The sequence below is a fragment of the Cavia porcellus genome, unplaced genomic scaffold (assembly GCF_034190915.1).
Source record: "Cavia porcellus strain 051 isolate PalLab524CR breed Dunkin Hartley unplaced genomic scaffold, mCavPor4.1 scaffold_16, whole genome shotgun sequence".
Taxonomy (NCBI): Eukaryota; Metazoa; Chordata; class Mammalia; order Rodentia; family Caviidae; genus Cavia; species Cavia porcellus.
This window is the reverse complement of record NW_026947499.1, coordinates 7,276,362-7,292,277: the sequence shown is the minus strand read 5'-3', so window position 1 is coordinate 7,292,277 and position 15,916 is coordinate 7,276,362. Positions and strand designations below refer to the sequence as shown.

The 15,916-nt window shown below is 54.2% G+C and overlaps 1 long non-coding RNA gene across 1 annotated transcript; it reads left to right on the top strand.

Annotated features, from left to right (window-relative positions):
- Nucleotides 1-1,949: 1,949 nt before the first annotated feature.
- LOC134470611 (uncharacterized) lies at nucleotides 1,950-15,787 on the top strand. The gene is made up of 3 exons (XR_010039609.1): nucleotides 1,950-2,512; nucleotides 5,240-5,372; nucleotides 15,024-15,787. It is a non-coding gene; the product is annotated as an uncharacterized LOC134470611 (long non-coding RNA).
- The last annotated feature ends 129 nt before the right edge of the window (nucleotides 15,788-15,916 follow it).

Here is a 15,916-nt window from a genome sequence, read left to right as displayed (position 1 = left end):
TGTGTGCGCATAGATGTATGTAGACGTGTGATAGCACACGGTTGTCACCTTCATTCCATTGGATGTGTATGGTAATAATTATTAACTCATTTTCCTGCTGATGGAGTCACGGGGCGTTTATGTTTCCAGCCTTATTTTTCATGGCCAAATTGCTTTCCAGAACAGTTGTACTAATTATCATTGATGTGATAAAGTATACTTAAAACTCACCATTATTTTAATCATTGTTAAGTGTATAGTTTAGCGGCACTCACGACATTGGCATGGTTGTACAACCATCACCATCATCCCTCAGGTGTGGTGACACATATCTGTCATCCCAGCACTAAGGAGGCTGAGGCAGGAGGATCACCGTGAGTTCAAGGCCAGCCTGAGCTACATAGCAAGGCCCTGTCTCAAAAAACAAACAAAAAGCAAAACTGAACTCCTCAAACCTAAATGTATACACTGAGCAAACCCATAAGAGCTAAAATGATAATATGCCATGAAACAGAGTATTTCTGCTTTTTCACTACCTGATTTTTCTTTTTGCTTTTTGCTTTTCAGGGAGAGGCCTGTGCCGAGGCCATTGCCTGCACTAGGTACCCCCTCCACTGGCTGCACCCCAGCCCCTGGACTTACCTGAAACTTTCCTCCACATCACTGAATGTTTACTCTTCTCACTAATGACTAAGAAAGAAAGGGTCCTGGTTCTTATTTTCTGTGGTTCTCACATCCATTTTGCACCAGCATTTCAAATAAAAAAGAAGAAAGCTATTTTTATTATTGGTGATATCCTATTCCACAGGGAGACAGCTTCACAAATAATTAACTTTTGCCTCCCTTCAGAGCAGTGTCTCCTGTGATCCCAGCACTCTGGAGGCTGAAGCAGAAAGATCACCAAGAATTCCAAGCCAGCCTGGGCTACACAGTGAGTTCAAGGCCAGCCGGCACTGCATAGCAAGACCTTGTCTCAAAAAGACACACATTAGAAAAAAGTGGCCCTGCAGTATTCTTTGGTTATTTTGCGTTAACATCATAGATAACACAGAGGCAATGAAAATTCTGTTCTATGCATATAGACTATGGGCAGGGGTGCACCCTGAAATCCCAGCACTCAGGAGGCTGAGGCAAGTGGAGCGTTGCAAGTTTGAGACCTGCTTGCTCGGGCTGCAAAGTGAGCCCAAGCCAGCCTGAACCCCATAGCAAGACCCTGTCTTAAAGAGCCACGCACAAAAAAATTAAATTAAGATCGCTAACAACTCCGACAGCATGGAGAAACCCTCTGGGGCAGGCAGTGGTGATAAGTGGTTTCTAGAGCCACAGTTTCCAGGTGTGGGGGCTGCAGACTCTCGAGGGAGAAACCAGAAACTGAAACGCTCTCGAGGTGATATTTTTTTTAAAAAAACTTCATAGATTTTTTTTTTTAGTTGTGAAAGTAATTTGCATGTTTCATTTCTTAACTGGGTGATATATTATTCTCAATCCCTTTTTGCAGATGTGAAATATTTCATGGTAAAATGCGTGTATTAACCCACAAGGACTTAAAGGTATTTTTATTTGCTCTGAACGCTGTGCCAGGGAAGTGACCGAGTAGCCCAGCCTTGGGCGGGCAGGGCCACAGGTCGGGTCCCTAATGCTGCAAAAAACCCATGTTGGAATGGCAGAGATGAACTCTAAAACTTTAACAACAAATTCTACAGATCGCAGATCCCAGAGTTAGCCCTAGTGAAGAGTGTTTGTGCTACTCGTTGTAGAACTTCCTTCTCTTCGGTTTTTTGAGACAGGTTGGTGCTGTGTGGCCAGGGCTGCCCCTGAATTCACAGCAATCCTCCTGCCTCAGCCTCCCAGAGTGCTGGGATTACAGGCACCCTGCCCAGCCGGAGGCGGGATCCTCACTGCACTGCAGTTGTCACATCAGGGCGTTGGCCGTACCACCTTGCTTCCCCCTCCTGTATAGTCCCCCACTATCCCAGCAGGGCATTTCGGCCTCCCGTGTCCACACAGTGAGTGTGCGGTGATGACCACACCTGTCTACACGGCTGTGGGCCCCCTGCACACGTGCCCTGGACTGATTGCCCACAAACCGACCCACAGCTGCAGAGTCCGGCCCACTGGTCCACTTTGCCTGCTGGCAGCGTCTTGGAATAGTGGACCCCTTTGCCACTGTTAGCTAAACGGCGCGGCCCACCCCTGATGGGGGTCTCCAGGCTTCTTTCCGTCGGGCCCAGCACCCACCAGGGCCCCACATCACGCCCTGCCCCGTCTCCCAGGCTCCTGTTGGCCTCGGGTTGCCCAGGCTGGCCTTGTTTTCGGGAGGGCAGATCCGGTGCTTGGCTGGTGTGCGTGTCACAAGGTTAGAACGCTGTCACGTGGTACAAGGGGACTTCCTTCACAGCATGAGCCAGCACTGTTGCAGATGACCTTGGCTGCCTGCTAAGGTCATGCTGGTCAGTGCTCACCACTGTGGATTTGCTTCTTTGTTCCCCCTGGCTTCAGAAGAAAGGCATCGTGGGTAGTCTGCACTTGAGGGGTAGGGATTTATGCTCCCCTCCCCTTCTTTATGTTTGTTTCTTGATTTCCTTCTTTCCTTCCTTCCTTCCTTCCCTTTTTTCCTTTCTTCTTTCTCTTTTTTTCTTTCTTTCTTTTTTTTTTTTTTGTCTTTTTGAGACAGGGTCTTGCTATGCAGTTGAGGCTGGCCTTGAGCTCACTTTGTAGCCCAGGCTGGTCTCGAACTCACAACGATCCTCCTGCCTCAGCCTCCTAAATGCTGGGATTACAGGTGTGCACCACCAGGCCTGGCCTCTTTTTTCTTAACAATCTCCATATGTAGTCCAAGTTGATCTTACAACTCACTATGTAGCCCAGGCTGGCCTTAAACTCACTGTGCGTTATAGGCATGCACCACCATGTACAGCTATTTTTTAATTTTCAAAAGATACAAAGTGGCTAGGGTGGAACTTACTGATTGAGTTACACGACTAGCACTCTCAAGGCCCTGAGGTAAAATAAGAAACAGCCTACTTGTGAGGCTGAGGCAGGAGAATTACTTTTATCCAGGAAGCCATCCTGGACAACGTAGCTAGCCGCTATTTCAGGAAGCAGACACAAAAACAAAAACCTGCTGGCACAGTGGCACACCCCTGTAATCTGAGCACTTTGGGAGGCTGAGGCAGGAGGCAGACAAGTTTGAATCCAGCCTGGGCAATTTAGTAACCTAACAAGAACTTGTTTTAACATGTTTAAATCGGGTGTGGTGGTGCCCACCTGTAACCCCAGCCCTCTGGAGGCTGAGGCAGGAGGATCATTACAAGTTTGAGGTCAGCCTGGGCTGCAAAGTGAACTCAAGGCCAGCCTGACCTGCACAGTGAGACCCTGTCCCAAATTAATTAAAATTTGGGAAGGGCTGGGAAGGTAGCTGAGCACGAAGATCCCTAGTACCACAAGGCAAATACCCACCCACGGCTCCGGCATCCCACCTTTCCTTCCATGACTTTTCCCCATGCCTGTTCGAGCCCTGAGCGCAGGCCACTCCGCACAGCCCCGTCTTTTAAAGCAAGAAAGGTCAGACGCCATGTGCGTGGCCGGCTGCGTCACTCAGAGCCTCATGGTGAGGACAGACCCACAGGACTGCAGATGCCCGCAGACACTGAAAACTCATCAAACACACAGCGCCCCTCTATCAGCACTGATCAGAGTCTGGAGGGTTCGGGGGTTTTTCCTCCTCCTTTTAATTTCATGCCAGTTTTTTCAAGTGGAGACCAGGCTCAGCAGAAGGTGTTAATTCGGGCACTAAATCTGGATCCTCCTGATGCTGTGAAATGTCACCAGCGCCCTGACGTCACCTCACACTTCCTCCTCGCGGATCCAGAGCCCAGCCCCGCCCTTAGAACTCTTTCTTCAGGGGTGCCCTCACCCCATTCGTCCCAAGCCTGCTTCCTCCTCCCCGTCCAATGGCTTGGTAATATGCTTCCTGTGCAGCTGGGCATTGTGAAAGTATTAGTAAAAACCCAGAGCCAGGCATGGTGGCACACGCCTGTGATCCCAGCACTCCAGGAGGCTGAGGCAGGGGATTGCAAATTGGAGCCCAGCCTAGGCAGTTAACGATTTATGAAAACCCTGTCTCAGAGTGAATAAGCTAAAAAGGTCTGGGGAATGGTAGCTCAGTGTGAAGGCTCTGGCTTCCATCCTCAGTATTGAAACCAAACAAAAAGCTAGAGCTGGGCCTGGTGGCTTCTGAAATCCAGCCCTTGGGAGATCAAGCCAGAAGGGTCGCTGTGAGTTCGAGGCCACCCTGGCTACACAGCAAGACCTTGGCTCAGAAAAACCAAAACAAACACAAAAACCCACAGAAAAGTAACAAAAAGCTAGAGACTCGGGAGAAGCGGGCAGATTTGGGGTTAGTCAGATAAAGCAGCCCTCCTTGAAAATAAGAGTGAAAGGCTGGCACTGTGGCTCCTGCCGGGAATCCCAGCTGCTGGGGAGCTGAAGCAGGAGGGTCATAAATTGAAGTCCAGTCTCAGTAAATTTTTTGAGACATTGCCTAAAAATAAAAGTGTAGGGCTGGTGATATAGCACAGCGGCATATGCACCTGCCTGGCAGGCTTGAGGTCCTGAGTTCGATTCCCTGTACCAAAAAAATTTTGAAGAATCAATGGAAGTCTTAGTGTAGTCTGGGTGTAGCTCAGTGGCACAGTGCTTGGCCAGCAGGTACCATGCCCGATTCAACCTCCTGTGCAGCTAATAAGAACCTCTGGACGTACATTAGGCTACAGCATTCTCAGGAGCACGCAGAGATTCTGCCTTTTCATTATTAGGGGATGTATTTTCTCAGGGGTCCTGTGACAGGAGCTCCAGGTAAAACCTCCCTCTTCCAGAAATCCCAACCTGGGGCTGGGGGTTTAGCTGAGCGGCAAAAGCGCCTGCCTTGCAGGTGTGTGGTCGTGAGTTCTATCCCTGGTACCGATAAGAAAGAAAAAGACAAAAAAAAAAAAGAAACCCCAACCTATGATCACATGTGCGGTGGACAGTTGCAGAACAAGGGGTGCCCAGGGCAAGCCAGGCTGCTTCAGCCCAGAAAAACACCCAGCCCCAAGCAACTGGACAATCCAAGCAACCGGATTGCTAGGCAAAGGGTACCACGTGACAGTGTGCTGCTAAATGCATAAATAAACGCGCCTGCGGGGAGGGGCAGCTCCTTCCTCCTGTCTGCAGAATGAGGGCTCCGCCTGACTCATCCTCTCCCTGTCTTTCACCTCAGAAACCTCAAGAGCCGTGTGGGTCGTGGCACCCCTGTCCTGTCATTTATTCATCCTTGCATAACATTTGATTGAACAACTCCTATAAACTGGGCGTGGTTCTGTACAGCAACAACACAGCAGTGCACAAAACAGGTGAGGCCTTTGTCCTGAATGGTTACATCCATGGAAGAGAACAGTATAACCAAGGAGACCAGGAGGGTAATAAGCCAGGCAGAGGAGGGGCAGGAAGCGGGAGCCCCGGCTCTGGCCGTGTGTGTGTGTGTGTGTGTGTGTGTGTGTGTGTGTGTGTGTGTCCTGTCACTCCCTTTGTAGTCTGTCTGACTTCGCGTTGGGAAGTGGTCTAAAGCCTCTCTCCAGGGTGTGACCAACTCAGCCAGTTCCCTGTGAACTGGTGGCAGGGAACCCAGACACCCGCTGTGTAGAGGACTGAGCGGGAGTCGCCCATGAGGCGGGCTCAGGGAGAGATGCCCACTGCGGAACCGGCCGCGGGAGGGTTCTTTGTCATTTTTCTGGTTGTGGGGCTGAAGCCAGGGCCTTGAACACTGCTAAGCCAGTGCCCTGCCACTGAGCCACATCCCGCATGCTATTCACAGAGTCTTGCTAAGTTGTCTGGTTGGCTTCAGAACTGGCCATCCGCCTGCCTCAGCCCCATGAGTGCCAGGATTACAGGGGTGCTTCCTAAACTGCAAATGTTTTTGGACCCGGGAGAGCCGGGCTGGGGCTGCCACACAGAGGCAGGGCGGCCACCCCATGAGCACCATCAGGTTGGAGCCTCAGTCCTGGGGGCAGAACAAGGCGAAGCCGGGGAGGCGCTGGGAGGTCAGGGCTGCAGCCCAGCTGGCCAGTCGCGGCTGAGCAGCTGCCCCCGCACTCCGTCTGCTTTGAACGCCAGATGAGCAGGAGGGTGGGTGCCCGCTGCCAGCAGTCTCTGTAGCCTCCCCCTCGTGGTCTGTCCCCTGGCGGCCTGTTTGTCCATTTTCTGTGGCCGTCTCCTCTTACGCCCCCCACTCTCTCTGCTGCTGCTGTTCCAGGGTCTCGCTGTTGTTTTAGGCTGGCCTTGATCTTGGGATGATCCTCCTGCCTCGGGCTCCTGGGTGCTGAGATCACCAGCTCGGGCCACCCTGTCCTGCTTTCCAGCGGCAGAGGTGAAATCCAACATGGGATGCTTTGGGGACACCTTCAAGCTATGTCCAGCCGGGTGACTGTGTCTTCAACTGTGCACAGGCCACTGCCTGTGCAGACCGTTTCCAGGGACCTGTGACCCTGGCCCGGTGACTGTCACCAGAGGGCTCTGTGCACTCCGGCATTGCTTGTGGCTCAGGTCCCGGTGCCTGGTGGGCATGGGTGGGCTGCAGGACAGTCCTCTGGACTTGTGCAGCAGGAAGACCGATTCTTCTCCCGTGCCCTGGGGCAGGGTGACTGATGTCCCCAGGAGTCCACAGATAAGTGTCTCCGAGCCCCCTGCACATAAGGGCACCAGGCCACCACTGTTCTCCCTGCAGGGCCGCTGCCCTGGGGTCTGAGTTCTTCTTGGGATAGGAGGAAATGCCCTTGGGTAACCTGGCGTAGTGGTGCGTGCCTGTAATCACAGTGCTTGAGAGGCTGAGTAGGAGGATTGTAAATCTGAGTCCAGCCTGGGCAATTTAGTGAGACATTTTCTCAAAAAAAAAAAGAAAAGAAAAGAAAAAAGGAGGGGGTGTAGCTCAGTGCAGAGCCCCGGGTCCAGTTCCCAGTATAAAAGACATAAGGAGGCCAGTGGCCTTGGTGACCCGTCCTGTCTCGGGTTCAGGTTTTCCCCTGGACTCCCAGAGAGCAGCTGAGAGGACGGAGGAGCCGACGTGGGGCAGCTGGGCAGTGTGGCCGGAAGGGCTCTGGGCAGGGACAGTGGGGATCCCAGAGTTCCAGAGGCTGAGGCAGGAGGATCGCTGCGAGTTTGAGACCAGCTTGGGCTACTAGTGAAACCTTATGCCAAAAGACAAAGAACCAATGGAAATTCACACCGAAGTCCTGCACTTTGACACTGTGGAGCAAAGGGCACCTGGACTCCTCCCAAGCCCATTGCCCCCACTCAGGGCAAACCAGCGCGGACAGCCTTAGTCACACCCAAACAGCAACAGGGATGGTAGAAACAGCCAAGGGACATCTGAGGTGACCTGATGACCAAGGGCCACGTGCCATGCTGATGGCTCCCAAAAGACACCAAGAGCCAGTTGGTGGTCCGTGACGGGCCGTGCTGCAATCCAAGCACTCCAGGAGGCTGAGGCAGGAGACTGCAGGTTAAGGCCAGTCTGGGCAGCTTAGTGACTTAGCAGGATGCAGCTCAGTAGACCCCGGGTCAGCCCCAGAGCACACGCCTCGTGCCCTAGGGGAATCTAAGGCAGCCTGTTTAAATGGGACAAACATAAAATCCCGGACTGAGGGGCTGGGACAAAAGCTACATGGCAGAGCACTGGCCTAGTGTGTACCAGGCCCGGGGTTGATTTCCAGCACTTCAAAAACCAAACAAACAAAAAACAAACTAGAAGACATGGATGTGGATGCTCTCCGTACTATCTTCTTAACTTTCCTGTAAATTTAAAAGTTTTCTGACATAGAAAGTGTAAATTCTATAAAGCAGTGGTAACATCTGTAATCTCAGCACTCGGGAGGCTGAGGCAGGAGGGTGGCCATGAGCTCGAGGCCAGCCTTAGCCACACAGTGAGACCTTGTCTCAAAAAGCAAAAAACAAAACAAAACAAAACAAAACAAAAAAAGTGGGGGAGGAGAGGGGAGAGCGAGAGGAAGAAGAGAAAAATAAAAATTTATGTTTTCAGTTCTGAGACAGGATCTTGCTGAGAAGCCCCCTGGCCTGGAGCCTGCACCCTCCTGCTTCCCCCTCCCAGGCAGCCTGTGGCTGCCAGCACCGCACTGCACCTTAGCTCACGATACCCCAGCCTGGCCCAGGGCCCTATGGAGGATGGGTTATGGTGCAGAGCGCGGCCTGAGGGCGAGGCCCAGCATGGAGCTGAGTGAGGCACAGGATGGGGAAATCCACCAACCTGGGCCAGCTCTCCTGCCAGGAGAACCCGGGGCCTGAGGAAACGCAAGAGCCAGATCAGACGCCAGGGTTCTTTTCCTTTTTCTCTTTCGGGTTTTTTGAGACAAGCTCTCCTTATGCAGTGCAGACTGCCCTCGACCCACTGGGACCCTCCTGCCTCAGCCTCCCGAGTGCTGGGATTTCAGGCAGCATCACCACACCCCACTGATGGAGTCAGGATCCTGGGGTTTGAACACATGGTGCCTCAGGTGCACTTGGGTGGGAGAAGAGCTCCAGAGGCTCCTTGGGCCCTTGGTGCAGGTGGCACAGAGAGCTGCTGTCTCACCATTGAGGACAGGGGATTGTGCATGGGCCAGAGCTAGAGCGCCCGCTACACAGTGGTGGGAGACACCTGTGATCCCAACACTTGGGAAGCTGAGACAGGAGGATCCCCGGAGTTCAAGGCCAGCCTTCACCCCACCCCACCCCGGAAAAGAGAAGCTTCCAAGTGCTGGCACCGCCTGGTGAGAAATCAAGGAGGCTGCCTGGAGGTGGAGGCACCGCTAGGTGTGCCGTCCGGAGAACCAGCCGCCTCCTGTCCCAGAAAGACACGTCCTCCAGTGAGACTTCCACTTGGGAAAAGGTTTCTGTCTCCAGGCCGTGGTCCAGAGGTGCCAGCAGTTGTGGGTTGGTTGGTGCTGAGCAGAATCCTGGCTTCACCTGTGGCCTGGCTGAGGGTTGCCTTTCGGAGAGAATCTGTGCCCTAGCTTCTCCCTGCCGTCCCCACTCACAGCTTCCTCAGTCACAAGTGAATGCAGGACCCCAGGGCCCTGCTTCGGAACTCGGGATGGCAGTGGGGCATGGCCAGGCCTGGCCCAGGCAGATGCCACCAGGACGTCCTGCGGTCACTTAGGTCAGAAGCCGTCACCTCCCTGCGCAGCTCCGACCCCCGTCCTGTCCCCTTCTCCCTGCCCTCCTGGCTGGAGGTGGTCGGGCGTGGCCTTGGCAGGATCCATCTTCTCTTTACAAAAGCTCTCTCCCTTGCCACTTCCCTTCGCTTCTGTCCCCCACCCCAATCCTGGCACCAGGCCCTGAGGCTTCCTCCACACACTGCACCCCGAGGGCCTCTCTAAGTCAGCAAGTCACGGGCTGTGATTTACAACCTCCTGCCTCAGCCTCCCAAAATGCCAGGGTTAAAGGTATACAACCTTTGTCAACCTGCCATCCCAGCACTTGGGAGGTTGAGGCAGGAGGATCACTGTGAGTTTGAGGCCAGCCTTGGCTATAAAGTGAGTTCAAAACCAACCTGAAGTCCAGCGTGCGACCCTGCCTCGAAAAGACAAAACAGTGCCGGGGACTTAGCTCAGTGGTGCAAGCGCCTGCCTGGTGAGTGTGAGTTTGTGAGTTGGGTCTCTAGTACCAAAAAAAAAAAAAAGACAAAACAAACAAACATGACAGTACCAGTGATCCCAGCTCTTGTGAGGCTGAGGCAGAAGGGTCGCCCTGAGTTCGAGGCAAGCCTGGGTTACATAGTGAGATCCTAGCTCAAAAACCCATGATTTAAAAACATTGCAAAATGCATACCCGCCTATTTTAAAGCTTACAAAGCCATCGAGATTGAGCATGCTCCCAGCCTGGTGTAACCATAGGGCTTTCTAGTTTCCAGACCTTTCTACCACCCTGTGAGCAGTGACCCCCTGCCCACCCCAGCCTGGTAGCCTCTGATCTGCTTCCTGGCTCTCCAGCTTTGCCTACTCTGAGTAGATCCTGGAAAATAAATCCTACAAGCTGGGTGTGCAGGTTCAGGCCTATAACCTCAGCTACTCAAGGAGACTGAGGCAGGAGGATCACCACACCACAAGTTTGGCCTGGGCAAACTTGACGTTTGGCCTGGGCAGTTTAGTGAGAGTCTGAGTCAGACGCTAAGGCACTGCCCGCCACACACAGCGCTGGTGCAGGCCTTTGAGGCCTGGGTCCTACCCAGAGGAGCCGAGTGGCAGTGTCAGCAGTGACGTGCAAAGCCTCTCATCTGCATGTCAAGGTGTGTCCCTGGGCGAGGACAGGTGGCTCGGCGCACCCCCATCTGTAACCGTGCAGCCTCCCTGGTGGCCCCACCTCTGACTCTGACGAGGAACTGTCACCAACTGTCTTGTACACGAAGGCTTCCGGTCTTTGGGGCTGTGTCCAGGAGCAGAGTCAGCAGGCCGTCTTGTCCCTCTCTATTCTGTTTGGTCGCTGAGTTCAGAGCCCAGGGCCTCGGGCTTGCTAAGGGTTGCTCCGCCACACAGCCACACAGCCACACCTCCACCCTCATCGCTACTCTTTGGTTAGTTTTGGCAGAGACTGGTCTCAAACTCAGCGATCCTCCTGCCTCAGCCTCCCCAGGCCTGGGATTCCAGGTGTAGCTCACCACACCCAGCCCCACTCTGAGGAACCATCAAACCTGTGACATTCTGTCTCTCGATCCCCCAAGGCTGTCTCCTCTCCTGCTTCAGGTGTTGGCTCATGTCCACCACGGCCCCTCCCAAGCCACTGGGGTTCACCTTCTCCTCTTTCCGCCCTTCTGGCCACTGGGATGGAGGTGACCTCGGCCTCCACGGCTGCCACTGTGACCCACAGCCCAGCCCTGGGCTTGGTATGCGGCAGGCACTCAGGAAATGCAGGCTGATGATCCAGGCTGTCAGCAGTCGGGAGCCACAACAATGGAGGCCTCCTTACCGCCACCTGAGGTGGCTGCTGGCAGTCAGCCGCCTGTGACTCGGCTGGGACTGACTTCCTGCTGGCTCAGGCAGGGACAAGCCCTCCACAGAGAAACCCACCTGGGCGGCACTCGATCCTTCCTGCAGGTGACTCAGAACAGTCAGCCCCGCAGTCCCAGCTCCTCGGCCCTAGACGGCCAGCGGGCGCCTGGGCAAGGCTTGGTGCACTGCAGACCGGGGCAAAGGATGGGGCTTTCGGGCCAGGCATCCTGGCTGTGTGACCCTTCTCGACTGCCATACTGGATGTGGTGGCCCAGGCCTGTAATCCCAGCCCTTGGGAGGCTGAGGCAGGAGGATCCCATGAGGATCCCATGAGTTTGAAGCCAGCCTGGACTCCATAGCCAGACTGTCTGCAAAAACCAAAACCCCCAACAAGCAAACAAAACTAGTAGGTGTCGGGCGGCCATGCGCAATGCACTCATCGAGGTCAGGCTGCTGCTGTGCAGGGGGTGGTACTTGAGTAGCGGGCTGGGGTATCGTTAGTGATGGTGCAGCCTGGTGCTGGCAGCCACAGGCTACCCGGGGGCTGAAGCAGGAGGGTGCAGGTTCCAGGCCAGCGGGGCTTCTCAGCAAGATCCTGTTGCAGGATTGAAAACATAAAGCAATAAATGGGGCTGCTGATGAGAAGGTACTGGGTCCAATCCCTAGTGCTCCTCAGGAGGGTAAGATAGGAGGGTTAAAACGTTAACTTGACGTTTGTATTTTACCATCATTTCTATTTTTATTCCTTATCTTTTTGAGACAGGGTCTCCCTATGCAGTTCAGGCTGACTTTGAACTCACTTTGTAGCCCAGGCTGGTCTCAAGACTTAAGGATCCTCCTGCCTCAGCCTCCCAAGGGCTGGGATCACAGGCGTGTGCCACCACACCCGGCTCCAGTTTATAAATGTTGAAAAGTAGACATAAACCATTAATTTCCTTTGGGGGGGGGCCTCAGGAGCAGGAAGTTAAATACTTCTTCTGTGTTTATTTGAAATCACAACAACTTTCCTACCTGGTGAGGGCCAGTGAGAAAAGACCTCAGCTATGCTGGCTGCCGGAGTCCTGTCCAGAATGTTCTAAAAAGCCAGACCCCGGAGAAAGGCAGGGTCGCCTGACAGCTGTTCCTACAGAAGGAGGAAGAGGTGGCAGTGCCCATGGTGGCCATGGTAGCTTCCTCGCTGGGCACCCTGGCTCCCCGCAGGCCCCTCAGCCGCTTCTGTTCCCAGGTGTGGAGCTGGGCCCAGAGGCCTCATCTGTCGTAGGAGTTGGTTCCCACCCCTCCCCAAGGACAATGTGACCTCCAAAAGCCACACAACAAACACAGGAACCTGCAACCCAGGACTGGCCCTTGTTAGTATTTGCTTGGACTCTTTTTTGTTTCGTTTTGTGTTTTGAGACAGGGTCTCACTGTGGAGCCCAGGCTGGCCTCAAACTCATGGAGATTCTCCTGCCTCAGCCTCCCAAGTGCTGGGATCACAGGTGTGCGCCACCACGCCTGGCTGCACTTTTTAAAAAAACCAAACTGACAGCCACACAAGTCTGTGAATGTAAAGCGGGTCATGCAGACGTCCCTGGGCTCAATCTTCCACGGCAGCATTTTTCAAGCTGCCCAAGGCAGTCGCAGGCTGTGAAATCAATGTTTTTCTTAAATGACGCAGAGTAACGTCATAAATATGTTAATATTCTTTCATGAAGCTTTTTTGTTGAGGGTCTGTGTGTGCTTGGTACTTGGTAAAGGAGGTAAATCTTTACCTTATTTTACAAAAGAATGCAGGGAAAACAAGTTCAAAGCAAATGCCTCTCCCAGGCCAGGGATGGTGGCCCACTTGCAGTAAGCCTAGCTACTTAGGAGGCTGAGGCAGGAGGGGCCTGCGTGTGACTTCAGCCTGGGTGACTTACCGAGTCTGCTCCAAGGCTGCAGTCCCTGGCCTCCTCTCCACCCATCTCCTTTCCACTCTTTTCTCTTCTGTCCCCTGGCCGACCCTGCATTACACGAAGATGGGGTTCAAGGCAATTTTCCCTGTTTGCTAACGTGGTGCCTAGGATACAGGAAGGGTCTGGATTCACTGTAACATGAAAAAAGTCAGCTTTCAAAGTCCTCTCTGTCTCACCCCGGCATAGCTACCATCGCCTCTAACCACAGCACTGTGGTAGGCTGAGGCAGGAGGAGTCCAAATTCAAGCCCAGCCTGGATAACTCCACTTAGTGAGACCTTGTCTCAGTTTGTCTTTTTTTTTTTTTTTTTTTTGTCTTTTTCGTTTTTTATTGGTACCAGGGATCGAACTCACGACTGCCTGCTTGCAAGGCAGGCGCTTATGCCGCTGAGCTAAATCCCCAGCCCCAGAACCTTGTCTCAAAATAATACAAAAATAAAAAGGGCGGGGGATGTGGCTCACTGTGACAGTGCCGGGCCCAGTCCCCAGCGCCACACAGGACGTAAGTGTATACGTCAAGAATCAAGAAGGACACGGAGAGATTAGCACCGGAGTGTTGCTGATGGGAACGAGAGACAGCATGAGCACCATGGGACACAGCATGACAGGCCCTCAGATGGTCACACTGACCTGCGGTGCAGCTCAGTGATCGCTGTCCTAGACGTGTGCGCCCAGGAGCGCAGCAGTGACACGCAGGGGCCACCTGCTCATTCCATGGCTGCTACTCAGCCACAAGAAGGACAAAGTCACACCCAGGTGACTGGTGTCGTGGTGCTGGGGTCTGTGCCTGGACCCCCAACCCCTATCAGGTGCACGGCGTGGGCCCAAAGGGATGAGACAAGCGGCCTGGTCTGCGGGGCTGCAGGAGTGAGACCCTCAGCAGGGCTCCTAACTCCGCCAGCTGCCAGCCGGCGCTGACTGACTCTGGGCAGCCAGTATTTAATCAGGACCAGCAAGGAGCTGAGCGGACAATGAAGGAAACCTGAGCAGCGCCTTGGGAGGGGGTCAAGGGCCCCTCAGAGCAACAGCAGATGCTAACTAAGGAAAACCATCCACAAGGTCTCCAGGCGGCCTCAGCGGTGGCCCATCTTGGCCCCTGAGGTGTCCCTTGGTCTCAGTTCAGCCGTGCCCGGCCCACGCCACAGCCCTGCACGTGTACTCAGCTCCAAGGCTCCCACAACGCAGGCCTCCTGCCGAGACAGCGCTGACCGGAAGTGCCCACCTCGGGCAGATGTGGTGGGACAGCAGGAGGGAGGCCGGGGCGGGGGAGGATGGGGCTCAGGCACGGGATCCTCTTGGGCGGTGAAAATGTCCCGGACTCAGAGGCACAGCACCGTGGGCACCGGTCACCAACACGAGCCGTCGGTCACGCCTGTCAGCATGGCTGCTGCTGTTTCCCGTTTATCATTTGGCAGTGCCAGGGATCGAACCCAGAGCCTTGTGCACACTGGGCAAGCGCTCCATCACTGAGCCACATCCCCAGCCCTTTGTACTTTTTATTTTTTACGTTTGACACAGGCCAGCTAAGTTGCCCAGGATGGCTTTGCACTTTCAAGCCTCTTGCCTCAGTTTCCCCAAGTGTTAGGAGTACAGCACAGGATACCTCGTGTGTATGTGTGTGTGTGTGTGTGCATGCTGCCAGATGGGGGTCTGGACCCAGGGCCTTCACACTGAACTAAATCCCCAGCCTTTTATTTTTAGACAGGGTCTAAGTGGCCCAGGATGGGCTTGAATTTGTGATGCTCCTGCCTCAGCCTCCTTGAGGGCTGTGATTACAGATATGTGCCATCACCATGCCAGCTAAGACATGTTTTTAAAAGTCCTATTTGCCTTTTTCTGAAGACAGGTGAGCTTGGCTTCTGGACCGTTCTTCCTTCAGTGAGGATCCTCTTCTAGGTTTGAGTGACAAGATGGGAAAGGAAGAAGATGGAGGCTCCAGGGGCCGTGGTGGAGGGGTGCAGAGAGATGGGTGGAGGGGAGAAACCCCAGGGACCCGGGATGCCAGTGCCCAGCCCAGAGCCTGCCACTGGGCACAGGCCAAGGGCCCAGGGTGCACTTCTCTGATCTGGCTTTTTTTTTTTCTTTTGAGACAGGGTCTTACTATGCCATTCAGGCTGGCCTTGAACTCACAGCAATTCTGCCTCAGCCTCCTGAGTGCCGTGATTACAGACATGCGCCACCACGCCTGGCTGCTCTGGTCCAGCTTTTGAGGTACTCTGCAACCCTCCACAGAGAGAGGCTGACCTGCCGTAAACTGCTAGTCTCCGACCACTTCCCTCGAAACCTCAGAAGATCTGCTCTCTGAAAAGTCACCCAGCCCCCCAAACCAAACAGGAAGCCCTGAGGGTCACAAGGCAGCGCGGCAAATTCCCCTCAGCGATAGGTTGAGCAGTGCCCCAGAACCCAAGGTGAATTCCTGGCACTGGGACGAAGCCTGCTTGGCACACAAGCTGTAGGTGTGACCGACTGAGAGTCTCACAGTGAGCCTGGCCTGCCTTGTCCAGGCGGGCTCGACAGCCAAAGTGGTCTTTGTTTTGTTAGGTTTTGTTTTTTTGAGACAGGGTCTTGCTCAGCAGTCCAGGCTGGCCTCAGACTCACTACATAGCCCAGGCTGGCCTCAGACTTGTGGCGACTCTCCTGCCTCAGCCTCCCCAGTGCTGGGACGGCAGACACGCGTCACCCCACCCAGTGTCAGCCTCTCTGTGAAGTGGTCCGTCCTACATTTGTGTGTCTCACAGGCTGCAGATGCTGCCTGCTGGACTCAGCTATCTGAATGCACAAGGGTCCCTGGGGTCAGAGAGACCATTTTCACTGCCTTGTACCAGCCTGGTGGAGACAGACAGACAGACAGACAAATGGACATGAATGTCTGCACCTGGGCCTGGGGCTGAGAAGACAGATGAGGGTGCAGAAGCCAGGGCAGGACCTGGACAGGAGGAGCTGGCTGGGAACCCAGCCAGGCGAGGGGGCAGGTGGCCCAAGGAGA